Below are 25,082 nucleotides of genomic sequence, written 5' to 3'. Positions count from 1 at the left end.
AAACTCATTCTAGCTCAAAAGAGTATTTTGAAGAAAGGTTCTTTCCATATTTTGATGCCCATGTATTAGGCATTAAACTTTGAGCAATTATCATTGTCATTTTGATCTGGAATTATTATTTCTTTGTTGTAGGCAACTTCTAGTATAGGAATTCCATCTACCAAGTCAAATCAGGAACTAATTTGACATAGTTTTAGAGAATTGTCTATAATCATTATTTCTTTACTTTTGCAGAAAAAATTAAATGTGGAATTCTATTTTCCAGAGATGATGGTTCAGACCAATAAAATAAAAGGTATGTTGCCATTTTATACTTTGAAGCCCATGTACATACATGCTTGATTCAAGAGGAAATATGGGGTTATATTCAATAGATAGAAATCTTAAATGAATAAAAATGCAATATTTTGTTTCATATAAATATACTGCAAACAAAAGACAAATTTGTACTGATTTTGGGAATCACATAAAACAGTATGAAGTCCTCAAATAAGAGTACTTACTATTAGAAGGAAACATAGTCTCCTAGACTGATTCATTTTCAGGCTAGTTAATTTCTAGTTCTTGTTCCATCTCAGACAATGGTCTGAGAAAATTGGAAAATACTGAAACCCAAGACCTGTTAAAAAGTCAGATCCATACCTGAACACATACATCCTCAACTCTAGTTTATATGTAGATGTACTTGCCATCTCTGTGGACAAATACTCTTTCATGTGTCTTTATGAGAAGCAACAGTGACACACAGTGGTTGATTGAGTCAATCAAACATATTCTCCCTCCAGATATCCCAGGAGGTACAGCAGATATCTCTCCGACTTTCTTTCTTTGGAAAGTTGGTTGTCTTGTTAATTCAGGCAGGTATTAACTACCCAATATATTCAGCATACCCCTAGTTGTAAGCTGTCAGGTGGTGACATAACATCACATAACGTGACGCTACGTGATACATAATGCCTGAATTGAAAAAAAAAAATTCCAGACACTTCTTTCAGTGAAATAGTAGGTAGCTAATCTGAATATTTGGGGTAATTGGCTCGAGGAAGAGAGAGGCATCATTATTTCAGGCTCCCCAGTGAGCGTTAATTAGTCATATTGCTTCATTGTTTGACAAAGAGAGCGCTGCTAGTAGTGCTAAATCTATAATGACACATTGGCTTTAGGAGCACAGGTATTTTAAAGTACCTTGACTGACTGACACAGAGGTAATTCTATTCAGAGTTGAGCAGAGAACTTAGGCAGAGTTCTCTCTTTTCAGAGGTGTACTAATTCACCTGTAGAGATAGCCATTAGGTTTGCTTTCTTTATCCCTACCTCCAAAACCAACTTGCTCTCTAACTGGGGGAGGGAGTAAGCAATAACAAAAACACCAGAATCTTCAAAAACCCAGACTGTGCCCTACCTGGGCTTCACAAACAGGAAGTCTCTTTTATGAAACATTGAACCCCACAGAAACAACCATGGTTACCCTTATAATTCATAGATGTCCCATTATATCTAAAGAGGGTCTTTTAGGTTCCTGAGGACCACCATTATTGAATCAATGTTCCATGTATTAGGAAGACTGGGAAGAAGTCTACAGTAGGGTAATTCTGCAGTGAATAACCATGCATGATAATTTAATTGAAACTTTAACTGGTCATCATCCTAGTGAAGAAATGTATTGGACTTCTCAGAGAAGATAATGCTTCAGATCCATTATGAGTAGTTTTGTATTCTGAAATGTTTTCCCAGGATGATCATTGGAGTTTCTCCTTATCCACTCACATGCTCATATCATATCCCTTATTTGATTACAAAGGCATAGATCTGTGAATGTTTGATCAAAGTTAAGAAAGAGCTTGTGACAGCTAGTAAAACACCCTGAATCATATGGAAATTTAACCTACCACCTTGATTACAATTAACAATAATCAAAATGGCAGAATGGATTACAGTTATTTGTTACAAAGGAGGGCTCCTATGGTCAGGGACAGAATTGGTGGATGGTGATAATGATGCTGAAAAACAAAGGACAGAAAGAAAAAAGTCAATAAAACATTAAAAGTATACTTGGAGGGGATATGGCAAGTAGGATGGTTTTGCCATTACTCTGCTAAATTAGGATCATAGATCTGGAAAGACCTCAAAAAAGCATCCTCGATAGTTTCTTCATTGGCATATGAGTAAACAAAAGCTTAGAAAAGCAAATTAACTTGCCCAAAGTCACACAATTAATAAGTATCTGTGAGAGAATCTCATCTTGGTGCTTTTTGCCCATAAAATCATTGTTTTTTCTACTACATTATCATTCACATTTCCATTTAGTAGATATTTTAAATAATCTCCATATAATAAAAGTTCATTTTAATATAAAATTTAGTTTTTTGTTTATTAAAATATTTATATCTATTGATATTTAAGTTCATAATAAAAGTATCTTTTAAAAAAACATTGAAAGACAGATCAATTAAAATTTGTTGAGTTCCTTGAAAAATCCTTACCATTCTAGTATTAGTATTATATTCTTAATTCTAAGATAGGGATATGAGAAATTGCCTTCTAGAATTATGAATTGTATAGTGAAATTCCCTTTGTATTCTATTCTATAAGGAGATATGGATAGAAAAATATTTTTATACATCTTCACTCCCTGAATTGAATTCATAGAAAATTGACCTTTGATATCAGATCAAATTTAAGTATATTGTTGATACAAGAAATATTGAAAGATGAGTCAAATGTGTTTTGGAAAAGGGAAGAGTTTTAGATTCTAAAAAGACTAGGAAGGTTCTGTTGTCTACTGTAGATAAAAATGTGAAATGCAGTATGTTTTTAGATGTCAAGTATCTAAGAATGGGTTACCAGTCCTTAGAGGAAGGTCAAATAAAAGTTCCAAAAACATCTTGGAACTTTTGGCTGCTGGTCTTGTATATTTTCAACATTACAATTCTTTAAAATCAAGATCTGTTTCCCTAATATCTACCTTCTATACACCACCCTTCAGTAAAATCTTTCCTAGCATTTAATGCTATTTATTAACCAACCTTTTCCTTTCTGGGTACTCTTGCCTATTTTTTCCAGATATTATTCTCTCCAGTTTGTTTCCTATCTATTAGATGGATCATTCTATAGTCTTCCATAGGTCATCAAACTGTGATTTCTTCTTTTTACAAATAAGGAAACAGGGCTAAAGAAGTTAAATTGTTTGTCTAGGGTCACACAGGTAGCAAATGATAGAGATGAGACTTAAATTTAAGTCACATGACTCCATAGTCAGTGTTCCAAGTTGAATGTTCTTTCTATTGCACTATGTACACACTCAAGCATAAATAATCCATTCATGATATCTCAGAATTACAGTGCTCCCTCACCTATTGCAGGAGTTACATTCCAGAGACCTCCATGACAGGTGAAAATCTGTGAAGTAGTGGTATTATATTTATTTTATTATTTATATATATTTTAAGGTTTTATAAACCCTTCCCACTCTCATATAAACCTTTTCCCACCCCTACAGTCACTGAGCAAATCAGCACTCAGGATGTGGAACACAGTGCTGTGGTTAGTTGCCTTTCATTCCATCCACCAATAGTGTGCCATGATGAATGTAACTCCGCCATACCAAATACATACATATATATATATATATATGTATATACATATATATATATATTTAAAAACCCATAATATAATGAAGCCATGATAAGTGAATTGCGATATAGTGAGGGATCACTATTTTTATTTGTGAAATTTTAAGGTACAGGTATGGGCTCCAGAAATGATGAAACAATTCATTACTGCCTCTAGGTCTGGTTCCACTATGCTCCTTAGTCTCTGGGACTAATATACCACACTGGGTACAGAAGAAAATTTCTCTTTTCTTATAACACTTAGAGAATATTAAAAGGGTTTGGGGCATATCTTTTGGAAATATAAATAGCCTTCAGAAGATTATTCTCAGTTAAAGATTCCAAAATCTTTGGCTTGATATTACAAATGATGTACCATAACATTGGGTGAATTGCAAATTCTTACTCTTTTGGACAAAATCAACTTGAATCAGCAAGCATTTATTATTATGTGCCAGAACTGGGTTAGGAACTGGAGAGCCAAACAAAGCACAAACATCATCTCTGTTCTCAAGGAAAGGGAATCTAATGGAGGAGACAACATGAGAACAATTAGGCACAAAAGCAACATATTCAGACTGAATAAAAGGTAATCCTAGAGGGAAAGTACTGAAATTGAGGATTGAAAAAAGGCTTCTTGATGAAGATTTTTGTAGTTTCTTTTAGCTGAGACATGAAGAAAGCCAGGGGAGGTAGGAGGCAGAAATGAGAAGGGTAAGAATTCCATCCATAAGGAATAACCAGGGGAAATTCCTGAAGTTAGCAGATGGAGTATCACATGTGAGAAATTGCAAGGAAATCAATATTAGTGGATCACTGTGAGAGTAAGGGGGAGTAAAGTATAAGAAAACTGGAAAGGCATTATAAATAACCTCCCTTTCAAGAAAATTCTTCCTAAACCTCATATATTGATTGATCTATGGGGTAGAAAGGGCATTCTTTGCCTTAGAACTTGTAATTTGCTTTTGTTTGAATGAAAAAGTTGGGGATAAGCTCAGACTTCTTTAATGTTACTGTCTATGATGGACACCAAGTAGCTGTGTCCAGGAGAATCATGGTGACTGGATAATTTATGGACTTCCTGCATTTGGTTCTGGTTGGCCTATAGCTGGTTGGGAGAAACCTTTCTAACATTGGCTGTGCAACCAAAACCGGTCAGCATTTTCAAAAGATCAACACCAGCAATTATTGTAATGCTTTCAAGTCTGAGGAAGTGAGATGATTCCTTTACTAAAGGCTTCTATTAAGAAACTATGGCATAAAGGAAGGGCTATAGGGCTACCAAGGTCCTGAATTTTTTATGTCCTTGTTGATTCATTTCTGTTCTAGTTCCACTGAGTATGGCTTCTCAAATAAATTTTAAGCTCCTTGAGGGCAGGGACTATCTTTTGCTTCTTTCATTTCTCCAAGGGCTTAGCACAGTGCTTGTGGCACTTAGTATGTACTTAAATGTTTACTGAATTGAATTGAATGAGTCTCTGACTTGGACTAGGAATATTAATTCCAGGGATCTAAGAGTCCAAGAATCTAAATTGGTTGTGTTAGCCAAGCCAGTATCACAGATTTAGAAAAATGGACCCCAGACTCCAAACCAGAAAAATCTGGCAAGGATGTTACTATTAAGTTTAAGCTTAATAGGCTAAGATCATGTAGGAAGTCTGTAAAAGATAATTGACATTAAGTGGTTAACTAGAACTGTATTGCTAGTCACTGGTTCTATAAATAAATTAGGAGAAGACAACTGATTAGGGCTTGAGCTATGAACAACTATTCTGTGTCATTCTGCACTTTTTTAAATGGATAGTTAATAGAGAAATACAAATGATAAAATGCTTGATGATTTTTTTTTTTTGTTACCATATAAAAGGAAGCCTGCACAGTAACAGAACATACATAAGTTTTGGAGTCAGGAATACTTGGGTTCAAATCTTACCTCTGACATTTACTAGCTATGTGACTATGGATTTTTATTTCATTTAACTTCTCATTACCCCAAGATTTAAGTTAGGGATAAGTGACTGATCTGCATTACTGGAGGTAGTTCCCATGCTGGCATGAAATGAGAGATCCAGGTTGTTCTCTTCCACCAAAGGAAAAAAAAACAATGTTACTAGCTAACTATTAATCATGGACCCTTTAGATATTTTCTTTTTCTTTTTTAACTCTTATCTTCTGCTTTAGAATCAATAATAAGTATCAGTTCTAAGTCAGGAGAGTGATAAAGACTAGGCAACTGAGGTTAAATGACTTGTCCAGGGTTGCACAATTAGGAAGTATCTAAGTCATGTTTGAGCCCAGGTCCCAGCTCCAGGCCTGGTTCTTTATCCACTGAGCCACCTAGCTACCTGTATATATTTTCTAAGCCTTAAAAGTATACAGTTTTACAAATAAATACATCCATTCTAAAAATCAATTTAGAATTATTCACAAAAAGTTACTAAACAATGTATACTCTATGGCTCAACTGTAGCATTAACAGGCCTATATCCAAAAGAGATAAAGAGACCAAAAGATCCTATGTGTACGAAAGTATTTATAGAAATGTTTTTTGGTGACAAAAAAGATGGAAACTAAGGGTGTTGTGGGGTGCAGAGGTGTACCCATGGGGATCAGGAAGGATACCTTTTGCAAGAATGCAAGACTCCAAAAGTTAACTTAAAAGTAAAGAGAGATTTATTAGTAATGTTGAAATTTTGGCAAGCAAGACAGCATGAGTGGAGCCCTGGGAGGTTGCTCCCCAAATGGCTCAGTTCTGGAGTTTTTATATTCAATGAGGACTTGACTCTGGGGCAATGGGTTGGGGAGGAGTTTTCTCTGAAGGCATGGGGGTGGTTCACATGACTTAGATCAATGGGACAATCAAAGGAGGATAATCCTCTCAGGGTCAGATGTTTTGGGTTGGGAGTCAGAGGGTGTAAGGGAGAAAAAGGAATTTCCCTGATAATAGTTTGTCTGAGTTTCTGGGGGTACAATGCTCATGACAAAGGGATGTCTATCATTTAAAGAATAGATAAATGATATTACTTGAATATGATGGAATAGTATTATGCTGTAAGAAATGAGGAAATAGATGATTTCAAAGAAACATGAAGAGTTGTTTAAGTTGAATCCAAGTGACATGAGGAAAATCAGAAGAGCAATTTAAATTATAGCATATATATATATATATATACACACATATATATATCTAAACCTATATAAATATCATTTTTATTTTATTTTATTTTATTTTTTTTAGATGCTTCAAAAGTAGAATGTATTCCAACAAAGGAGCAGAACCCTTTTTCAGTTTAGGAAATTATTCATTAGAAAGAATAGATAATTTTTCCAAGTAATGCTAGGGAGCCTTTCTTGTCTATAGCTCTCAGTTTTCCTTACTGGGAACTATTTGGGGTCAAGGAATAAAGTGTTATATTCCACTAATTCATTTTTGAAGTCTGCCCTCCCTCTCTCCTTTAGAATGGTAAGGAATAGTGCTGTGGGGTTGTCTATGTATCAAAGACATAGGAGTGAGGAACATTTAATGATGTCACTGATATGGGGCTAAACCTGGCATGCATGCAAGTATATATGTATGTATGGGAATATATTAAGATTGAAAAGGTGGAAAGAGGAAAGTAAATTCTCCAGTTTTTGAGACTCCTATAAGAAACCTTTGAAAACATAGTTACTGCCTACCAGGGAGTTTTCACATTGGGTCTCTTTATACCCACTGGCCTCAGCAGCTCTGCCATGGATCCATTCGATTCTTGTGCCTCAAGGCCTCAAGAAATTAATTTTTCATGCCATTTCCATGTTGTAGATGTGCTGACATCTCATAGCTCTCTCTCTGTCATTGACAACATGGCTTCTCATACTATCTCCTCCCTTTGATGTCATCAATAAGCCGACCCATGAAAAGAATTCTACCCTTATGTTCTAGTCTCTTCAGAAACTGCCTGTCCTTTATATGTTGTGTCTGTTCAAAGTCCTGTATGCACCTCCCACATTCCCTTCCTGTACCATCACAGTCCTGGCAATGAACTTCAGGTGATTTGCCATGATGTTGGGACAACATTGTCCTTTGTAAGGAAGGGAGTTTCCTGACTAAACCAGCCCAAGGGTGGGTGGAGGGGGTAGGGTTAGGGTTAGGGTTAAGGTTAGGGTTAGGATTAAATATAACATATATATTAAAAATAGATAATTTTGAAGATTTTTATAAGCTGATGAAGGACAATTTATACAACTACACTGTAAAAGTGAATTTGAAAGCTTTAAGAAATATGATCAAAATCAATTATTTTGATTATATCAAATTAAAAAGTTTTTGTACAAACAAAAGTAATGCATCCAAAATTAGAAGGGAAACAACAAATTGGGAAACAATCTTCATAACAAAAACCTCTGACAAAGGTCTAATTTCTCAAATTTATAAAGAGCTAAACCAATGGTACAAAAAAATCAAGCCATTCTCCAATTGATAAATGGGCAAGGGACATGAATAGGCAATTTTCAGTTAAAGAAATCAAAACTATAAATAAGCACATGAAAAAGTGTTCTAAATCTCTTATAATCAAAGAAATGCAAATCAAAACAACTCTGAGGTATCACCTCACACCTAGCAGATTGGCTAACATGACAGCAATGGAAAGTAATGAATGCTGGAGGGGACATGGCAAAGTTGGGACATTAATGCATTGCTGGTGGAGTTGTGAATTGATCCAACCATTCTGGAGGGCAATTTGGAACTATGCCCAAAGGGCAACAAAAGAATATCTGCCTTTTGATCCAGCCATAGCACTGCTGGATTTGTACCCCAAAGAGATAATAAGGAAAAATACATGTACAAAAATATTCATAACTGTCCTCTTTGTGGTGGCAAAAAATTGGGAAATGAGGGGATGCCCTTCAATTGGGGAATGGCTGAACAAATTGTGGTATATGTTGGTGATGGAATACTACTGTGCTCAAAGGAATAATAAGGTGGAGAAATTCCATGGGAACTGGAAAGACCTCCAGGAATTGATGCAGAGTGAGAGGAGCAGATCCAGGAGAACATTATACACAGAGACTGATACACTGTCCTACAATCGAATATAATGGACTTCTCCATTAGTGGCAATGCAGTGATCCTGAACAAGTTGGAGGAATCTAGGAGAAAAACCTCTATCCACATTCAGAGGGAAAACTGTGGGAGTAGAAACACTGAAGGAAACCAACTGATTGAATACATGTATGGAAGGCTGGGGATAGTGGTAGTCTCTCGGTGACCAAGAATGACTATTGTCTTTGTGCATTATCGGCTGGGGATGTAGACTTTAAATGAACATCCTAATGCAAACACCGACAACATGGAAATAGGTTCTGATCAAGGACACAAGTAATACTCAATGAAATTGTGCAGCTGTGGGAAGGGTAGGTGGGGGAGAGGGAGGGAATAATGTGATTATTGTAACCAAGGAATAATGTTCTAAATTGACTAAATAAATTCAAATCCTTAAAAAAAAAAAAGAATTATGATCAATGCACTGACAGTTCATGATTCCTAAGGACCAGTGCTGAAGTATACCAGTCACTTTCAGGCAGAAAGGTGAAGGACTCAGCCTTCAGAATGAGACTTGTTTACAGAGCCAATGAGGGAATTTGTTTTTCTTGGCTCTGTATATTTTTAAATGGAATTTCTTTTCTTTTTTTTCCCCCCCAATGAGGGATGTGGAATAGGGTGTGAAAGGAAGAAAAAATAAAGTTCTATCAGTTTAAAAATCTCTTTATAATAGAGAAGTTGGGCAGTATAAGTGTGAAATATTGTAAACACTTTCACATGAGGTCATTTTTCTGTTAGTTTTGCTTTATTGTTTTGTTAATGATTCATCCAACTCTTTGTGATCCCATTTGGAGTTTTCTTGGCAAAGATACTGGCATGGTTTGCCATTCCCTTCTCTAGGTCATTTTACAGATGAAGAAACTGAAGTAAACAGGATTATGTGCCTTGCCCTTGAGGCCAGATTTGAACTTAGAAATATGAGTCTTCCTTACCCCAGGCCTACTCCCTCTAATCACTTTGTCACCTAGCTTTCATGGGTCAGGGTAATATGGAAATATTTGTGATGTAAAAATAAAACACTTGAATTAAACCTAAAAACCTTAAAGGGGACCTCTAGCAATAGACCTTAGATTGGTTTGAAGATAACTGTTTGAAGCAGTTTCATCCCCTTTCTTCCTCATCACATTCTTCCTCAGTTTAACCTCACACTACACTCTTTGCTCCAAGATTGAATTAAAGCTGGGCATTGTAAAAAACTGCAAAATATTTTGTGATCTATGGATGGTAAAAGGTAATACAAACTCACTAAGAACTTAAAAACCAAGAATATCCTTTCCCCAACTGGAATGTTTATGGTCCTCATAGATCCAAGCAGTCTGTTTCCTTGAACTAGTAGGTTACTGATGGGTTCATGGTCTTCAAAAAACAAAGTGTCCCTCTCCAGAATTACTGCACACTGAAATTTTTAAGCTTGATTAGTTTATTTCGAGGGAGAATGGGGGGAAAAAATCCCATTTGCCTTGAAGGGTATTGTTCCTGGGGGAACACATGTTTACATTTTGCTGAATTACACAAATCCACAGCAGTTATTGGAGAGCTAAAGATATATTAATATTGAACTGTAGGCAACCACATGTTGATAATGAGCCCATTTTGTGTCTTGGCTCGTGGAAAAAGAATGTGGAAATGCCTTGTTCTATGTATCTTTTTTCATCTGACAGTACTGTTATACTGCCGCAGGCGCTCTGAAAATAATAGCATAAGGTTAACTGACAATTGCAGGTGTATTTACACTGATATACTGATATTAGCATGTTGCTTAAAAAAATCCCACTGGTGATACAATATGCATCTAAATAAACTTTCTGCTTTGGAGAGGAAAGTAGTAGAAACACTACAGAACGGTTCTATCAGTCAATTTAGGAACAAGTTTTTATTGAAAGCCTATTGTGTGCAGGACAACCTACTAGGTACTGTGATGAATGGAAAGCAGGGTTATGTATGTTCCTCTTCAGGAAAAGAAAATCTCTTCTACCAAGAAACTTGATTCTAAAGAAGTCCCAGTCCTACAAACAATGATTTGAGATTTCAAGCAAATAGTCTGACTTACCTTGGACTCAGGTTTTTCATCTATAAAATGAGGGAGGGGAAAGTTGCCGACATGAGCTCTTAACCTAGAGTTCATGAACTTAAAAAAAAAAAAGGACTTGGTTGTATTTCAATGTAATTGCTTTGTTTTGTAATCCTATGAATTTTATTTACCAGATTTAAGAAGGGGCCACTAGACTTTGCCATATTGACAAAGGGGTCCATGCCACAAACAAGAAAACCCCCAAACCTCTATAGTGGATGATGTCTAAGATTCATACTAGGTGTATATTTCTCTTACTGATGTATGGAGGGAGATGTGAAATAAATATACAAAGAACATATGAAAAGAGATTCAATTCAACTGAAAGAACATTTAAAAAAAATCTGGTACTATACTAGTCTCTGAGGATATGAAGACAAAAATGAAAATAGTCTTTACCCTCAAGGAGCTTAAACACTCCTGGGAGGCAATGCCATGGACACAGATAAGTAAAGAGAATTTTTAGAGAAAATTTCTACAAACTGGGACTTGGGAAAGGGGTAACAGGAGAATTAGGAAAGAGCTAGCTCTTGTATTGAGGTAATGGAGATGATGATGGAGAGCATTTCAGGACTGGGGTATACAGCCTGTGTAAAGGCACTCAGGCAGTGGATTTTGTTGACTTGGAAATAACACAGAACTACCAAAGTAGTTAGAAAAACCACTCTTTAATCAAGAATAGGGATGGGTTCATGCTCCAGCCACCACACAGAGCACAGTGCCAACTACCACACAGGGCCCACACCCTGGGGACTCTGGGAACCACATCCCTGCAATTCCTACACTGCCCAAGGAGAAAACACCATGCTAAGTGCCAACTCCGAAGAGAAATTGAACTGGGGGGGGTCTCTTATGCCCTTCAGAAAATTTGCTAGGGTAAGCCTGCAGAGACAAACCACAAACAGGTTGCAAACCTCTTTGCACCCAGCCTCAGGGGTGTCACCTAGGGGTCAACTGAATCATATCAAAGGCAAGGGTCAAACTGAGGAGCTGGGCTTCTGAGAGGAGACTTATCACAATAAGAGAAGCCTCCAAAACAAATAAAAGGCACTTAGCTATGTCCACAAATCTCACCTAGCTAAGGGTTTCCAAACAGCTCCAAAGTCCATAATTCAACCTCAAAACAGGGGTGCTTGGCACTGAGGATTCTTAAAGGGCAGAGGTAAACTGAGTCATCCAAATTTCTCATCAACAAATGAATGTCAGAATTGAGGAGAGTTATTAGATCTCGGTTTTGAGGTGAAAATTTTAAAAAAAAAGGAAAAGAAAGTACTTTTAAAGATATTCCCTAAGGAACTTGATAGTCACTCAAGAATGTACTCCCTATAATCATAGCCAAAATGAGATGTTCCTATAGTTGGGAGCAGGTGGAGGCACTGGGGTTTGGTGAAACAAGCTCAAAATAGAAAGAAAGGAGCTGTAGGTTCTGGTCCAGGAATGCTAAATACTTTCAAACTTTGATAGATCCCCTGAGTTCATACTTGTAGGCACCTTTTTATTTAGTGAAGACTCCAGACCCTCATGGTTTCCCCCCCTTTCTTGACTTTCCTTTAATATTCCATAGAGGATCCAACCAGTGCCCTAGAAATCTTGCTTTATGGATTTCTTTCTATATATCATCTATCTCTACTTACCTCTCTACTTACTTCTTTACCTAACCTACCTATCTCTCTCCCTCCCTTCTTCTCCCTCCCTCCTCCCTCTCCATCCATCCATCTATCCATCCATCCATCCATCTATCTATCTATCTATCTATCTATCTATCTATCTATCTATCTATCTATCATCTCAGATTCTCAGGAGCTCTGGGATAGCATTCAGCCTATATATTACTTCTCATTTTTCCTACTTGGTCAGTAAACCTGTGATAGATTCAGAAAATGAATATAGAGAGACTAGATGTTTGTAGAACCTTCTAAATCTGAAAAAAAAATCCAGAAGTATGACTTCAAGCATGTATACTTTGAAAAAGGACATTTTATTCCTTATGCTGAAGTCATTGAAAATAGTTAGTTTCTCATTTTAAATCAGAAAATGAATTAATTTGGGGTAAGATTTGAGGCATATGACAAAGGATTTTTCGGCTTTTTGTAAGGGTTCTTAAATTGCAAGATTGATTTCACTCATAGTGAGACTGATAACATATGGTGATATACACTTGAAAATCTTGTGGTAATGACCCAATCTCCCCTAGGCACAGATTTTATTAGGTAGAAGGTCCCTTACAGTGCATCCAATCACATCAACTCACTCATTTTATGGATAAGGAGACTGGGATCCAGAGAGATGGTGATTTGAATCTGTATCCTTTGATTCCAAATTCATTGCTTGTATACCAAATTTCCCTGACTTCAAAGCTAATTTTCTAGAGATACTATATCATATTGCCTTTCATTCCCTTGCCTCTCATTTCCTTTTATTTACGTTTCTGTAATTTTAGGAATATTTTTGTCCCACAAAAGGAACAACTCAACTTATACTTAAAAATCTAGATATTTTTCACCCAACTGGAACTAGAACTGAGAAAGATAGAGAGAGAGAGAGAAAAAAAGAGACATAGAGAGAGATACTGAAAGAAAGAGACAGAAACAAAGACAGAAACAGAGAAAGAGACAGCAAGGAGTGAGAGGAAGAGGGAGAAGAGAAAGAAGAGAGAGAATCTTTTTCTTTGAAAAGACAATCTCATTTCAAAAGACTCATAAATGTGGATAAGCTTTAAAAATGTTAGCCGACCACCTGCTTACATAACCACCCACACATTTCAGAAGTCATCTTGTTATGCTGAACAGGAACAATAAGCTTGAGAAGGCCTTGGTGTTGTGCAAATAGCAAAGTCAGAGAAATAAACTGCACTTTGCTTTTTTCCCTTATTACAAAGCTCAGCATTTTTATGTTCCTTCATCAAGGAAAAGGCCTCCTCCCTCCCCCTACACACACCCTCTGTGCTTTCTACTGGTGTTCACCTGCTACTCAATTAACACCCCATCAAACTACACACTCACAGGGGGTTTATTGTCAGACCATGGCACTTGGAGCTCTTAACCCTCTATCTCACCTATATTACACATGGAGTTAAAAACAGTCCCCTGACTGTGCTTAGAAAACATGTCTTTTCATTTGGTGTTTGTGTAAGGTTTTCCTTATGAGAGTTACCCTGGGTGTTCCTAAACTTAGAACTGTATCTGTGTGTCTGACATTTATTGCCTTTCTTAGGACTGTAAAACACACTTTTCTCTTATAACTGCTTCTGGTGAAATGGGATATAAAACAATTTTTAAATATTTACTATAAATTAATTAGCATTTTTCTGTTTTAGAAGGGACTGTGCAGTGTTGACTAAGTCTGCCTGGGTTTATTTAGAAGTTGTTCTTGAAATTTGGACCTTTTATATTTGAAAAAATAATGTATCACCACCAAATCCAAACTTCATGACAAAATAGCTACAAAATCAATTGGGGTTCAAGTCTTGCCTCAGACACTTCCTAGATGTGTGATACTGGGCAAACCACTTAACCTCTCTCTGGACTTCAGTTTCCTCATCTATAAAGTGGCACTGGGAAGGAGTTTAAACTTCTCTCTCTAAATCTATAACTTTGTGATCTTTTCAGAGAAGTATTTTCTTGCCTAAATGTTAAATATTCATTTTTTAATTTTTATCTTGTAAAAATATTAAAATTTCCCTGAGGATTGGAAAAAATATACTTTACTTTTCTTTCAAGATACTAATTACCATGAGGATAAAGATAGGGACTAGATTATTATTTCATTTAATAGAGAACACTTAGGAAAGGAAAATCGCTCTACCAAGGCAGGTTGGTCTCTTCTCTGCAAGTGATATTTTTTTCATAGAGTACTGTCAGATTAAAAAACTCGTCCATATGTTTCCAGTTATAATACATGTATAACCCAGATTGAATTGCTTGTCAGCTCTGGGAGGTGGGGGGAGAAGGGCGGGAGACAATATGGATCATATAACTTTGGAAAATTTATGTGGAAATTTGTTATTAAAATAAGAGAAATTATAAAAAAACTTGTCCTGGGTCACACAGCTAATATGGTTCAGAAGCAGACTTGAACTCAGGACTTTGAAGACAACTATCTTTCTACAATAACATTCTTAACTACCAGATTTTAAATACCTCTTGACTCAATAGTTTCCCTTTTGTCAAAAAACAAAGCAAAACAAAACAAAAAAACAAACCAATTTTTAGAAAGCCCTATCACTAGTCAGGAACATAGTATAGAGTAATCAACTTGACATATTGCCCAGTAGAACTATTACTGTAAGCCATACTTTCAGGTTTTGTGACTATTCCTGTGTTTTCTAAAATGAAGCTGTATTTGGAAACTCCATTCCACAGACTCAAGTGGTAAAGACTTTCTATATCACATCAAATTTGGTCTTAGGAACTTATCTGTGTTTAGGTGGTGTATTTCTCTCTCTCTCTCCATATATATATATATATATATATATATATATATACACATATATACACACACACACACACACACACACATTTATATATATATATATATATATATATATATATATATATATATATATATATATATATATATATATATATATATATATATATATATATATATATATATATATATATATATTGTAAATCTGAATACAACACACCCATCCTGCCAGTTAAAAAAACCAAAAAGAGGGCCCGATGGCAAGCACCTCTATAGATTCGTACAGGATCTGAGGGCAGTGAATAATCACGTTATAAAGAGACACTCCGTAGTTTCTAACATAAATACTAATATCTCCTCTATTCCTAGCACAGCTACATACTTTACAGTAGTAGACTTGTGTTCAGCTTTCTTTTCCATACCTATACATGAGAACTCCAGGCATATTTTTGCTTTTACCTGGAAGAGCTCACAATATACCTGGTGTCGGCTGCCACAGGGTTATGTGGAAAGTCCAAGTTTATTTGAGCAAATTTTGAGCCAAGACACAGACAATATAACATTTTAAAATAGTAAATTAATCAAATATGTAGATGATCTACTCTTGGCTTCAACAGACACAAAAACATGTCAAGAAGATAGCAAACACCTTCTTTTGGAATTGTACAAAAGAAGACATAAAATCTCGAAGGATAAAGTTCAGTGGTGTCTCCCTAAAGTAGAATATTTGGGATTCATCCTCTCTGCGGGTGCTCGTTATATTTCTCCAAAACGAATTGAGAATATTCAAAATTAAACACTCCTACTAATAAGAAACAGTTGAGAGCAATTTTAGGAGCAACAGGGTTTTGCAGACAATGGATTCCTTGCTATGGGGAAATCACTAAACCCCTTAAAGCATTAACAAAGGATTTGGTTCCTGAACCCCTCAAATTAGAGCCTGAATACTTGACAGCTCTATCAGATCTAAAAAAGGCTATCATGTCTGCCCCTGCTTTAGGCATCCCAGATTACAACAAGCCATTTACTTTGTATGTGCATGAGCGAAGAGGAGTAGCTTCTGGCATGTTAACTCAGACTTTGGGACCTTCTCAGTGCCCAATTGATTATTATTCTGCTAAATTGGACCCAGTAGCAGCAGGAGTACCACCATGTCTTAGAGGAGTAGCTGCTACAGCCTTACTAGTAACAAAAACTGTTGACTTAGTATTGGGATGTCCATTAACAATAATGTGCCCACATGAGGTAGAAGCATTATTGATAAAACATAGAACACAGGCATTCTCAGATCAGAGAATTACAAGATATGAAATAACCTTGTTAAATAGTGAAAACATCACTTTAAAACATTGTACTACTCTTAACCCTGCCACCTTGCTTCCAGATTTACCAACGTAAGGAGAACCATTACACAATTGTGAAACATTAGTGTCCATGGCAGAAAAGCCTCGAGATAATCTCTTGGACACTCCCTTAGACAATGCAGATCTGATTTTATTTACCGATGGTTCCTCTTTTATGAGGGATGGCATACGTTACACTGGAGCTGCCGTAGTCTCAGAATTTGCCACTGAATGGTCAGCTTCACTACCTTCTAACATTTGCACTCAAGGAGCAGAACTCATAGCTCTGAAGCAAGCTTGTATAATTGCCAAGGATAAAAAGGCAACAATTTATACGGATTCTAGATATGCTTTTGGCATTTGTCACTCAGTTGGAATGTTATGGCTCCAGAGAGGATTCTTAACCTCAGCTGGAAAATCTATAGCTAATGCAGAAATTATTAATGAAGTTCTTTCTGCTCTCCAGCTTCCTGAAGCCCTAGCTGTAGTTCATTGTTCTGCCCATATAGGTGGCACTGACCCTGTCTCTAGAGGAAATGATCGAGTGGATGCCACTGCAAAGCTAGCAGGGAAAAAAAAAAAGCTAGAAGGGCCTGAATTAATTTTAACATTAATAACTACTAATGATTTAAATTTACCACTTTCCTATAATGAAAAGGAAGTGGAAAAATGGAAACAAAAATTCAAAGCAAAACAGATTAATGGAGTGTGGGTGTCATCTGAAGGAAAACCCCTGCTTCCTAGAAGTTTCTATAACCAAATTTGCCAATCTATTCATAAAAATGGTCATTTTGGCACCCAGGGCATCGTGGACTCTGTTAAGAGAGTATGGATAGCCCCTGGTATAACTACCATAACCTCTAAAGTGTGTTCAGCCTGCTCTACCTGCCAGGCATATAACCAACATGCATTTTGTGGAAAAGCCTTTGGTGGACGTCCTCTGGCTTACACACCTTTTGAACATCTACAGATAGATTTCATAGTAATGCCAAAGGCTGGACGTTATAAATTTTGTCTAGTAATTATAGATCAACTAACCAGATGGCTGGAAGCATTTCCTGCGACCTGAGCCATGGTGGATTTTGTTGCAAAGATACTTTTAAAGGAAATTATTCCTCGTTTTGGCCTGCCAGCACGTATTGATTCCGATAGGGGGAGTCATTTTACTGATTCTATTCTAAATGAGATATATTCTTGCTTGGGAATAACTCCCAAATTTCATGTTCCTTATCATCCCCAGAGCTCAGGCCAAGTGGAGAGGATGAACAAAGAACTTAAAACTATGATTGGCAAATTATGCACTGAGACCCATTTAAAATGGCCTGAAATTTGGCCCTATTTTATCTTAGAAGCAGGCCTAGAGGAGACTTACATATTTCACCATTTGAGATGCTTTTTGGACATCTGCCTATACAGGCTAAGCCTTTCTCCCCAGCATATACCTCACTATTAGGGGGAGATAGTACTATTGCTTCCTATATACAGGAATTACAGCACAAACTACATGAACTTCATGAATCCGGAGCTGCAGTACAAGCTGGACCACTAGACTTTTCTCTGCATGACCTGAAACCAGGAGATAAAGTTTATATTAAGAATTTCAAGTATACCGGAGCAACTCAGCCTTCGTGGGAAGGACCATTCCAAATATTGTTAACTACTCCAACATCCATAAAGATTGGAGAAAAGGACTCTTGAATTCACTGCTCACATGTGAAGAAAGCATCTTCTTCTGAGACTGATTGACTGAAACCTATCACATGCATTGGAGATAATAATCCTTAGACAAGTGGATGCTGGTTTTTTTTTTTTTTGAGAACACATTGAATTACTGATTTTTTCCTTATTTTTATTATTTCTTTTCTTTATTTTGATTACAATATTTGATTTTTTCTCATTTTTTTACTGAAGGTACACATAATTAATATTAATATTTTTTTCCTGCAGTAATAGAAGTTAATATATATTCTTGCTATAATATCAATATATACGTAAAAGCTTTAAACTATGGGAACCGGCCATTTATTGATAAAATATTATAGGACTGTGATTAATGTTTATGTATGATTCCAGAAAAAGGGATAAAAAACAAGGAGCACAGACTTAACCTGAATAGTGCCAAAAAGAGCACACATGAAATACTAATGTGAGACTCAAGGTTGCGATGCTTGACATATGTTAAGTCGTAGGACTTCCTTGTATCTACACTTTTTACGAAGTACTCATACAAGTACAAAATTTGACTATCATGCTGGCTCCCTATATCCCTGAGAATGAAGAAAAAATCAGATGAGGGAATGACATTTACCCATCATAATAGAATTCTAATTCTTTTCTTCTTATATCATGGCAACTTCCTGCACTCTTGGCTACAAATGGTTAAGTGAAATATTACTGCATTCTGTCCTACAGACTTATGGGATAGAAATTACTTTATATTGGACCTATACAAGTGCCTATTTTGAATTTTTCCTTATGTTTTTGATTGTTTTTCTATTCTTTTGATAATTGACTCATACACCCCCATAACTGAATATTTCATTCTGAGCTAAACTTGATGTTTTTTAATACTTACTTCAGGGGGATTGTATTTTAATTTAAAATCTAAGAAATTTTGAATTTTTTGTTTGAGATTGTATTTTTATAAAATTCCAAGAATTTTGATTTTTTGTTTAAGATTGTACTTTTATAAAAATTCAAGGTTTTGATTTTGTTCGAGAAAAGATCTTCAAGAAAGAAGCTTGAAACTTTTATATCCAGAGAATGAACTGTTGTAGAAAGATGCCGGAAAACCTACACTTCATCAAGAAGAACAAAAATGAACTTTGGATATGATTGATTGAACTGAACTTTGATTGAACATTTATTGTAAATGTACACATTTATGCCAAAAGGGACTGCCCCTAATTTGGCTTTCTGTCAATGAACCTAGCAAAACATTGGTTTTGCTTTATTTTCTTTTCTATTTCCTCTCTCACTATTCTAATTTCTCTTAGAAAATTGAATATCGTGTATATCTATAGTTAGAAGTGCATTTAGGATTACAAATTGATTGTTAAATGATCAATGGGGAGACTAATCTCCCAATGATCATCAGGGGGGGATTGTAAATCTTGAAATCTCTCAGACTTGTGAATGTTAAAAATTTCCCCATCAGGGAATTCTTAAATGGAACAAATTCCCTACTGAGAAACATTCCCCATTTTGATGTGAGAACTCGCCAGGATCAGAAATGGGAGGACCTCTACTCCACCTGTACTTAAGACTGCTTTAGGGGAGAAAGCTCATTGCTAAACAAAGAAAGTACTTGGATCCATGCTTATGGTGGGGCAAGGAGTTCTTTGAGCCAGGCCTGTTTTTAGAATTGATACAATGGGATGCTAAGTCCCTATAAAGGTGGGGAAACTTGCAAACTACTTAGACCTAAAAGGTGAAAACTTACTCAGAGGTTTTCTCTTAATGAAATTAGTCGACACAGCAGATAGATACAGATTAGAAGGAAAGTAACTTTAGAGGAGAAGGCTCTTTTAGGGAGAAGGGAAATGGGAAAGAAAAGGAAGTCAAAGACGAAAGAAAAGGAAGTCAAAGACTCTAGACTGAGCTGAACTTGGTGTCAGCAAGACCTGGATTCCTCTGATACCTGCAAACTGTGTGACTATAGAAAACTCAAATACTTCTCTGAGCATCCTAAATTTCTTCATCTGTAAAATGAGCATGGTAATTACCTGTATTATTTACTTTGCAAGGTGGTTTTGAGCCTCCACCAAGATAATGTGTGTAAAGAACTTTGAAAACTTAAAGTACTGAATAAATGTCAACTATTATTATTATTATTAAAAAGTTATCTGGACATGTTAATGGAAAAGTTACCGAGTATAACATGGAACTCTCCTACCCACTTAGTTCACTAGATCTTGGCTGAATCCCAAATCTCATCAATGTGTCTGGTTATAATATCAACTGCCTCTCTATTTTGAACCTATCCTTTAAATGTTTTTTTATTTAGAATATTTTTTCCATAGTTACATGATTTGTGATCCCTGCTCCCCTCCCTCCCAAAGCCAATAAGCAGTTCCACTGGGTTATACATGTATCATTTTTCCAAACCTATTTCCATGTTATTCATATTTGCAGTAAAGTGATCTTTTAACACCAAAACCTAATCATATCCCCATCTAACTACGTGATCGATCATATATTTTTCTAATGTATTTCTGCTCCCACAGTTCTTTCTCTGGATGTGATTAGCGATCTTTCTCCTAACTTCCTCTGGATTGTCCTGGATCATTGTATTGTTGCTAATAGAGAAGTCCATTACATTTAATTATACCACAGCGTATCCATCTCTGTGTACAATGTTCTCCTGGTTCTGCTCCTCTCACTCTACATCAATTCCTGGAGGTTGGTCCAGTTCACATGGAATTCCTCCATTTTATTATTCCTTTCAGCACAATAGTATGCCATCACCAACATATACCACAATTTGTTCATCCATTCCCCAATCGAAGGGCATCCCCTCATTTTCCAATTTTTTTGCTACCACAAAGAGTGTGGCTATAAATATTTTTGTACAAGTCTTTTTCCTCATTATCTCTCTTTGGGGTACAAATTGGGATTGAAGGGAATATTTTCACTAAGTGTCTCAAAAAATAGTTTAAGATCCAAGATATATTTGAATCTAATGAAAACATATGCTATTCTGATGTATAGTTGTAAAGGATATGAACAAAATTTTCTTAAAATTATTAATAACCATATGAATGATTGCCTCAAATAATTAATGGGGAATGCAAATAAATAGAACTCCAAGTTTGTATATTCCACTTAGATAACTGTCAAAAATGATCAAAGATAGGAGAAACTAATTTTGATTGTGTGAAAGATAGACCTACAAATACATTTTTGTTGGAGCTGTGAATTGGCTCAATCATCTAGAAAGCAATTTGGCCTTATTCTAAGAGATGAAAAAGTCTATACCTTTCACTTCAGAGATCCTACTTTTAGGATAATGCAGTCTATGCCAAAAAAGAAAGATCCCAGATACATCAATCAATTAATAAACATTTGTTAAATGCTTTCTATGTGCTAGGCACTGTGTGTAGAACTAAAGATACAAAAAGAGGCAAAAGGAGTCCCTTCCCTCAAGGAACTTATACTTAAATTAGGGAGATAACACGCAAACAAATATACAATGCAAGCTTTATAGAGGACACAGTCAGTCCCCCTTTATCTGGTTTTGCTTTGGTTTCAGTTATTAGTGGTCAACCTGAAGCATTGCAGGTTTGTGAAGAGCAGAAGCCTCCCAGAAATGGTCTCTTTTGCTTCCATCTTCACTCTTGTTTTAAGTTGTGGAGTGGTGAGAGGCTGTGAAGTCAAGGGAGAAAGGAGAGCACAAATATATGGATGTCAGCAGATATTTCTTTATATCCATGATTTCATCCATCCACAGGAGGCCTTGGAATGTTTTCCTCTTGGATATAGAGGCCTTACAATAAATAGGAAAGAATCAACAAAGGGAAAGCCCTGGCATTGAGGGTTTGGGGATCAAATATTCATGACAATGCTTAAAGGAATGTCCATTGTTTGGAGAATGGCTAAACAAACTGTACTTCATAAATATATTCAATGTTACTGTTCAGTGAAATTAAAAAAATAATATGAAAAATTTAGAAAAGTTTGGGAAGCATTATAAATAAAGATTTAAGTAAGCAGAACCAAGAAAGCCATATATACAACAATGTAAGTCAAAAGAACAACAAAAACTGAAAGCATATTGTGTAATTGTAATTACCAAGCTGGTCCCTGGAAAAGAGATAAGAAAATGTACTCTGATATCTTCTTTGTAGAAGTGGGGGACTATGGACATGAACACTAGCTGTATGGTCAGACTTCATGAATATGTGTCTTAACTTTTGAGAACTTTCCCCCCACCCTTTTCTTTTTAGTTCTTTGCTGCAAGGGATAAATCTCAACCCAGGTAAGGTAGGGTTACATTGGAAACCTCTAATGGTACATTTTGTTTCAAGACAACAGCTTAACCAAAGCTCCAATGAAGTGCCCAACAAGCTACAATCCTGAAAAAAAAAACAATTGGTTGCCAAGAGAGGACAGGTATGTCTTTTTAATTTGGTAATGTGTTACTAAATTGACCATTGTATTTTGACCTTACACAGTTGTACTAATTGCTGTTGTACCATTGCACTAAAATACTATTGTACTCATATTCTTTTGATTCTTCTTTCTTCACTCTGAATCAATTCATGTAAATCTTTCCATGTTTCTCTGCTTTGTTTGTGGTCTTCATTGCTAATAACATAGACACATTCCATTACATTTGTGTGGTACAGGGATGGAGGTCACCCCTCACAATGAAAATTTGTAGTCAGAGAATATGAGCAGAAAAAACTGAGGTCTTTCTCATGAGAAAGGGAATCACCCTTTGGGGCTGATCATGGGCAAGTACATTCTCTTCTGCCTGAGCCTAGTTTTTTATAGGCTTTAATCATAAACGTTTTCTCTTCCCCTCCTCCTTTCCCTGTCTGTTCCCCAGTGACTGGTGTGTCAAGACTTACAATCTAAGGTTTTACTCAATCAGAAACAATACAACCACAACTTTTAACACCTGTGGCTTAGCATAGGCTCTTGACCTAGTTAGCAAATAGTATAACCACAATTTAGGCTGGGACAAACTGTCAAGATGATTTTAGCTTTGTGACTTGAAATCTAAATAATTGTTCACCAGGGAAAATTCCCAAGTAATAAAATACCAAAGTCAGCTGGGAATCATGGTGATTTTAATTAATATAGAGAGAAGGAATTAAGGGAGAGAGAGAGAGAGAGAGAGAGAGAGAGAGAGAGAGAGAGAGAGAGAGAGAGAGAGAGAGAGAGAGAGAGAGAGAGAGAGAGAGAGAGAGAGAGAGAGAGAGAGAGAGAGAGAGAGAGAGAGAGAGAGAGAGAGAGAGAGAGAGAGAGAGAGAGAAAGAAGAAGAAGAAGAAGAAGAAGAAGAAGAAGAAGAAGAAGAAGAAGAAGAAGAAGAAGAGAAAGAAGAGAAGAGAAGAGAGAGAGAGAGAGAGAGAGAGAGAGAGAGAGAGAGAGAGAGAGAGAGAGAGAGAGAGAGAGAGAGAGAGAGAGAGAGAGAGAGAGAGAGAGAGAGAGAGAGAGAATTAATGTAAACTGCTCTGGCTCAGGCTGAGCCAGGCAGTAGTTAAAGTCCTTGGCCCAAGTGGCCTCCCTGAGCCTAAGGAAAGGAAGTCACTCACCATGAGACTGTCTCCAAGGAAGCTGTCTGAGGGGGATCCTCCAGGGTGAGTTCCAGTCCTCACTGAACTGAACTCTTAATCTAATTGCACTCCGAACTGAATTCAATCTGAACTGAATTGCTTAAACTGACTTTTTTAGTCTCTTTTTAAAGAAATTTCTCTTATGTCACCTCCCCTAAATTTTCATGTTTACCAATCACAATAGATGCTTTTTTCCAGGACTGTCCACTCTTTTAGTTCTCACCTTCTCTGATTAGATTATATCTTCTGAGGGACTTCACACTTCTTTGTTAAGCTTACCTTTTCTGAGTTACTTGACCTTTTTGTGATTAATGTAACCATTTTAGGTACTTAACACTCTTTTGTATTAGATCTAAAAATAGACAGCTTAAGTTTTAGCTTCACTATAAGGTATGAGTAAAGTACCTTCATTGTTCAATCAGGAGTTTACAACTTTATCTTCCCCTAAAGTATGTCTAATTAGGGTGAAGTAATTTCCAAGTTCACAATACTCAGGGGCACAGCTTAGCAAAAGCAGTGGGGTTGGTGATTAGGGGTTTTCAGGTTTGACGCTTTTTTTATCATGCTTTGAAACAGCATATTGCTTAGCTGGGCTGTTTTGAGAAACATATTCTGGGAGTAACACATAGCCCACTACTCAAAAATTTTTGTATCTAATAAATGAACTATTTGTTCAATCAATTTCAGAGAATGTATTTTGTTTTCACCTTTTTCACCACAAATAATACTCCTATGACCATTTTTAAGGATGTGCATATTTTCTTACTATCAGTTACTTCATTGCAATAAAATACTAGTGGCAGAATTTCTCAGAGATAAATGAATTGGATAACGTTTTTTACATAATTCCAATTTTTCCCTAGAACTAATTAATAATTCTTGTCACCATGAAATAATGCTTCTTATCCCATAGTCTTATAATGAACTTTTCCATCATTTAGCAATTTTGTTAGCTTGATGAGTATGAAATGCCATGGTAGGATTATTTAATTTGCATTTCTTTGGTTATTTGTGATTTTTGTACATCTCAGGTGATTATTTGTAAATCATATTTCTTCTTTTGAAAAATGATTATATTCTTTAGTAATTCAACATTTTTGGTGTATTAAATTTCTTTTGACATTCTGATGAAGCTAATGTAATATTTTTCAGAAGAATATTTTTAAATGCATTAAACTCATAGTTACAGAGAAAATTAATTATACTGAAAAATTATTGCAATATGAAAAAAATAACAAGTTCATAAATTCCATGTAAAAAACTCT

General features: G+C 36.0%; 1 long non-coding RNA gene across 1 annotated transcript; it reads left to right on the top strand.

The window, feature by feature from the left end:
* The first annotated feature begins 233 nt into the window (after positions 1-233).
* Positions 234-22,647, top strand: LOC130456277 (uncharacterized). Its single transcript, XR_008914890.1, has 2 exons — positions 234-295; positions 22,563-22,647. It is a non-coding gene; the product is annotated as an uncharacterized LOC130456277 (long non-coding RNA).
* The last annotated feature ends 2,435 nt before the right edge of the window (positions 22,648-25,082 follow it).

The sequence above is a fragment of the Monodelphis domestica genome, chromosome 1 (genome assembly GCF_027887165.1).
Source record: "Monodelphis domestica isolate mMonDom1 chromosome 1, mMonDom1.pri, whole genome shotgun sequence".
Taxonomy (NCBI): domain Eukaryota; kingdom Metazoa; phylum Chordata; class Mammalia; order Didelphimorphia; family Didelphidae; genus Monodelphis; species Monodelphis domestica.
Note: the sequence above shows the minus strand (reverse complement) of the source record. Positions and strands in the feature narration are given on the sequence as shown.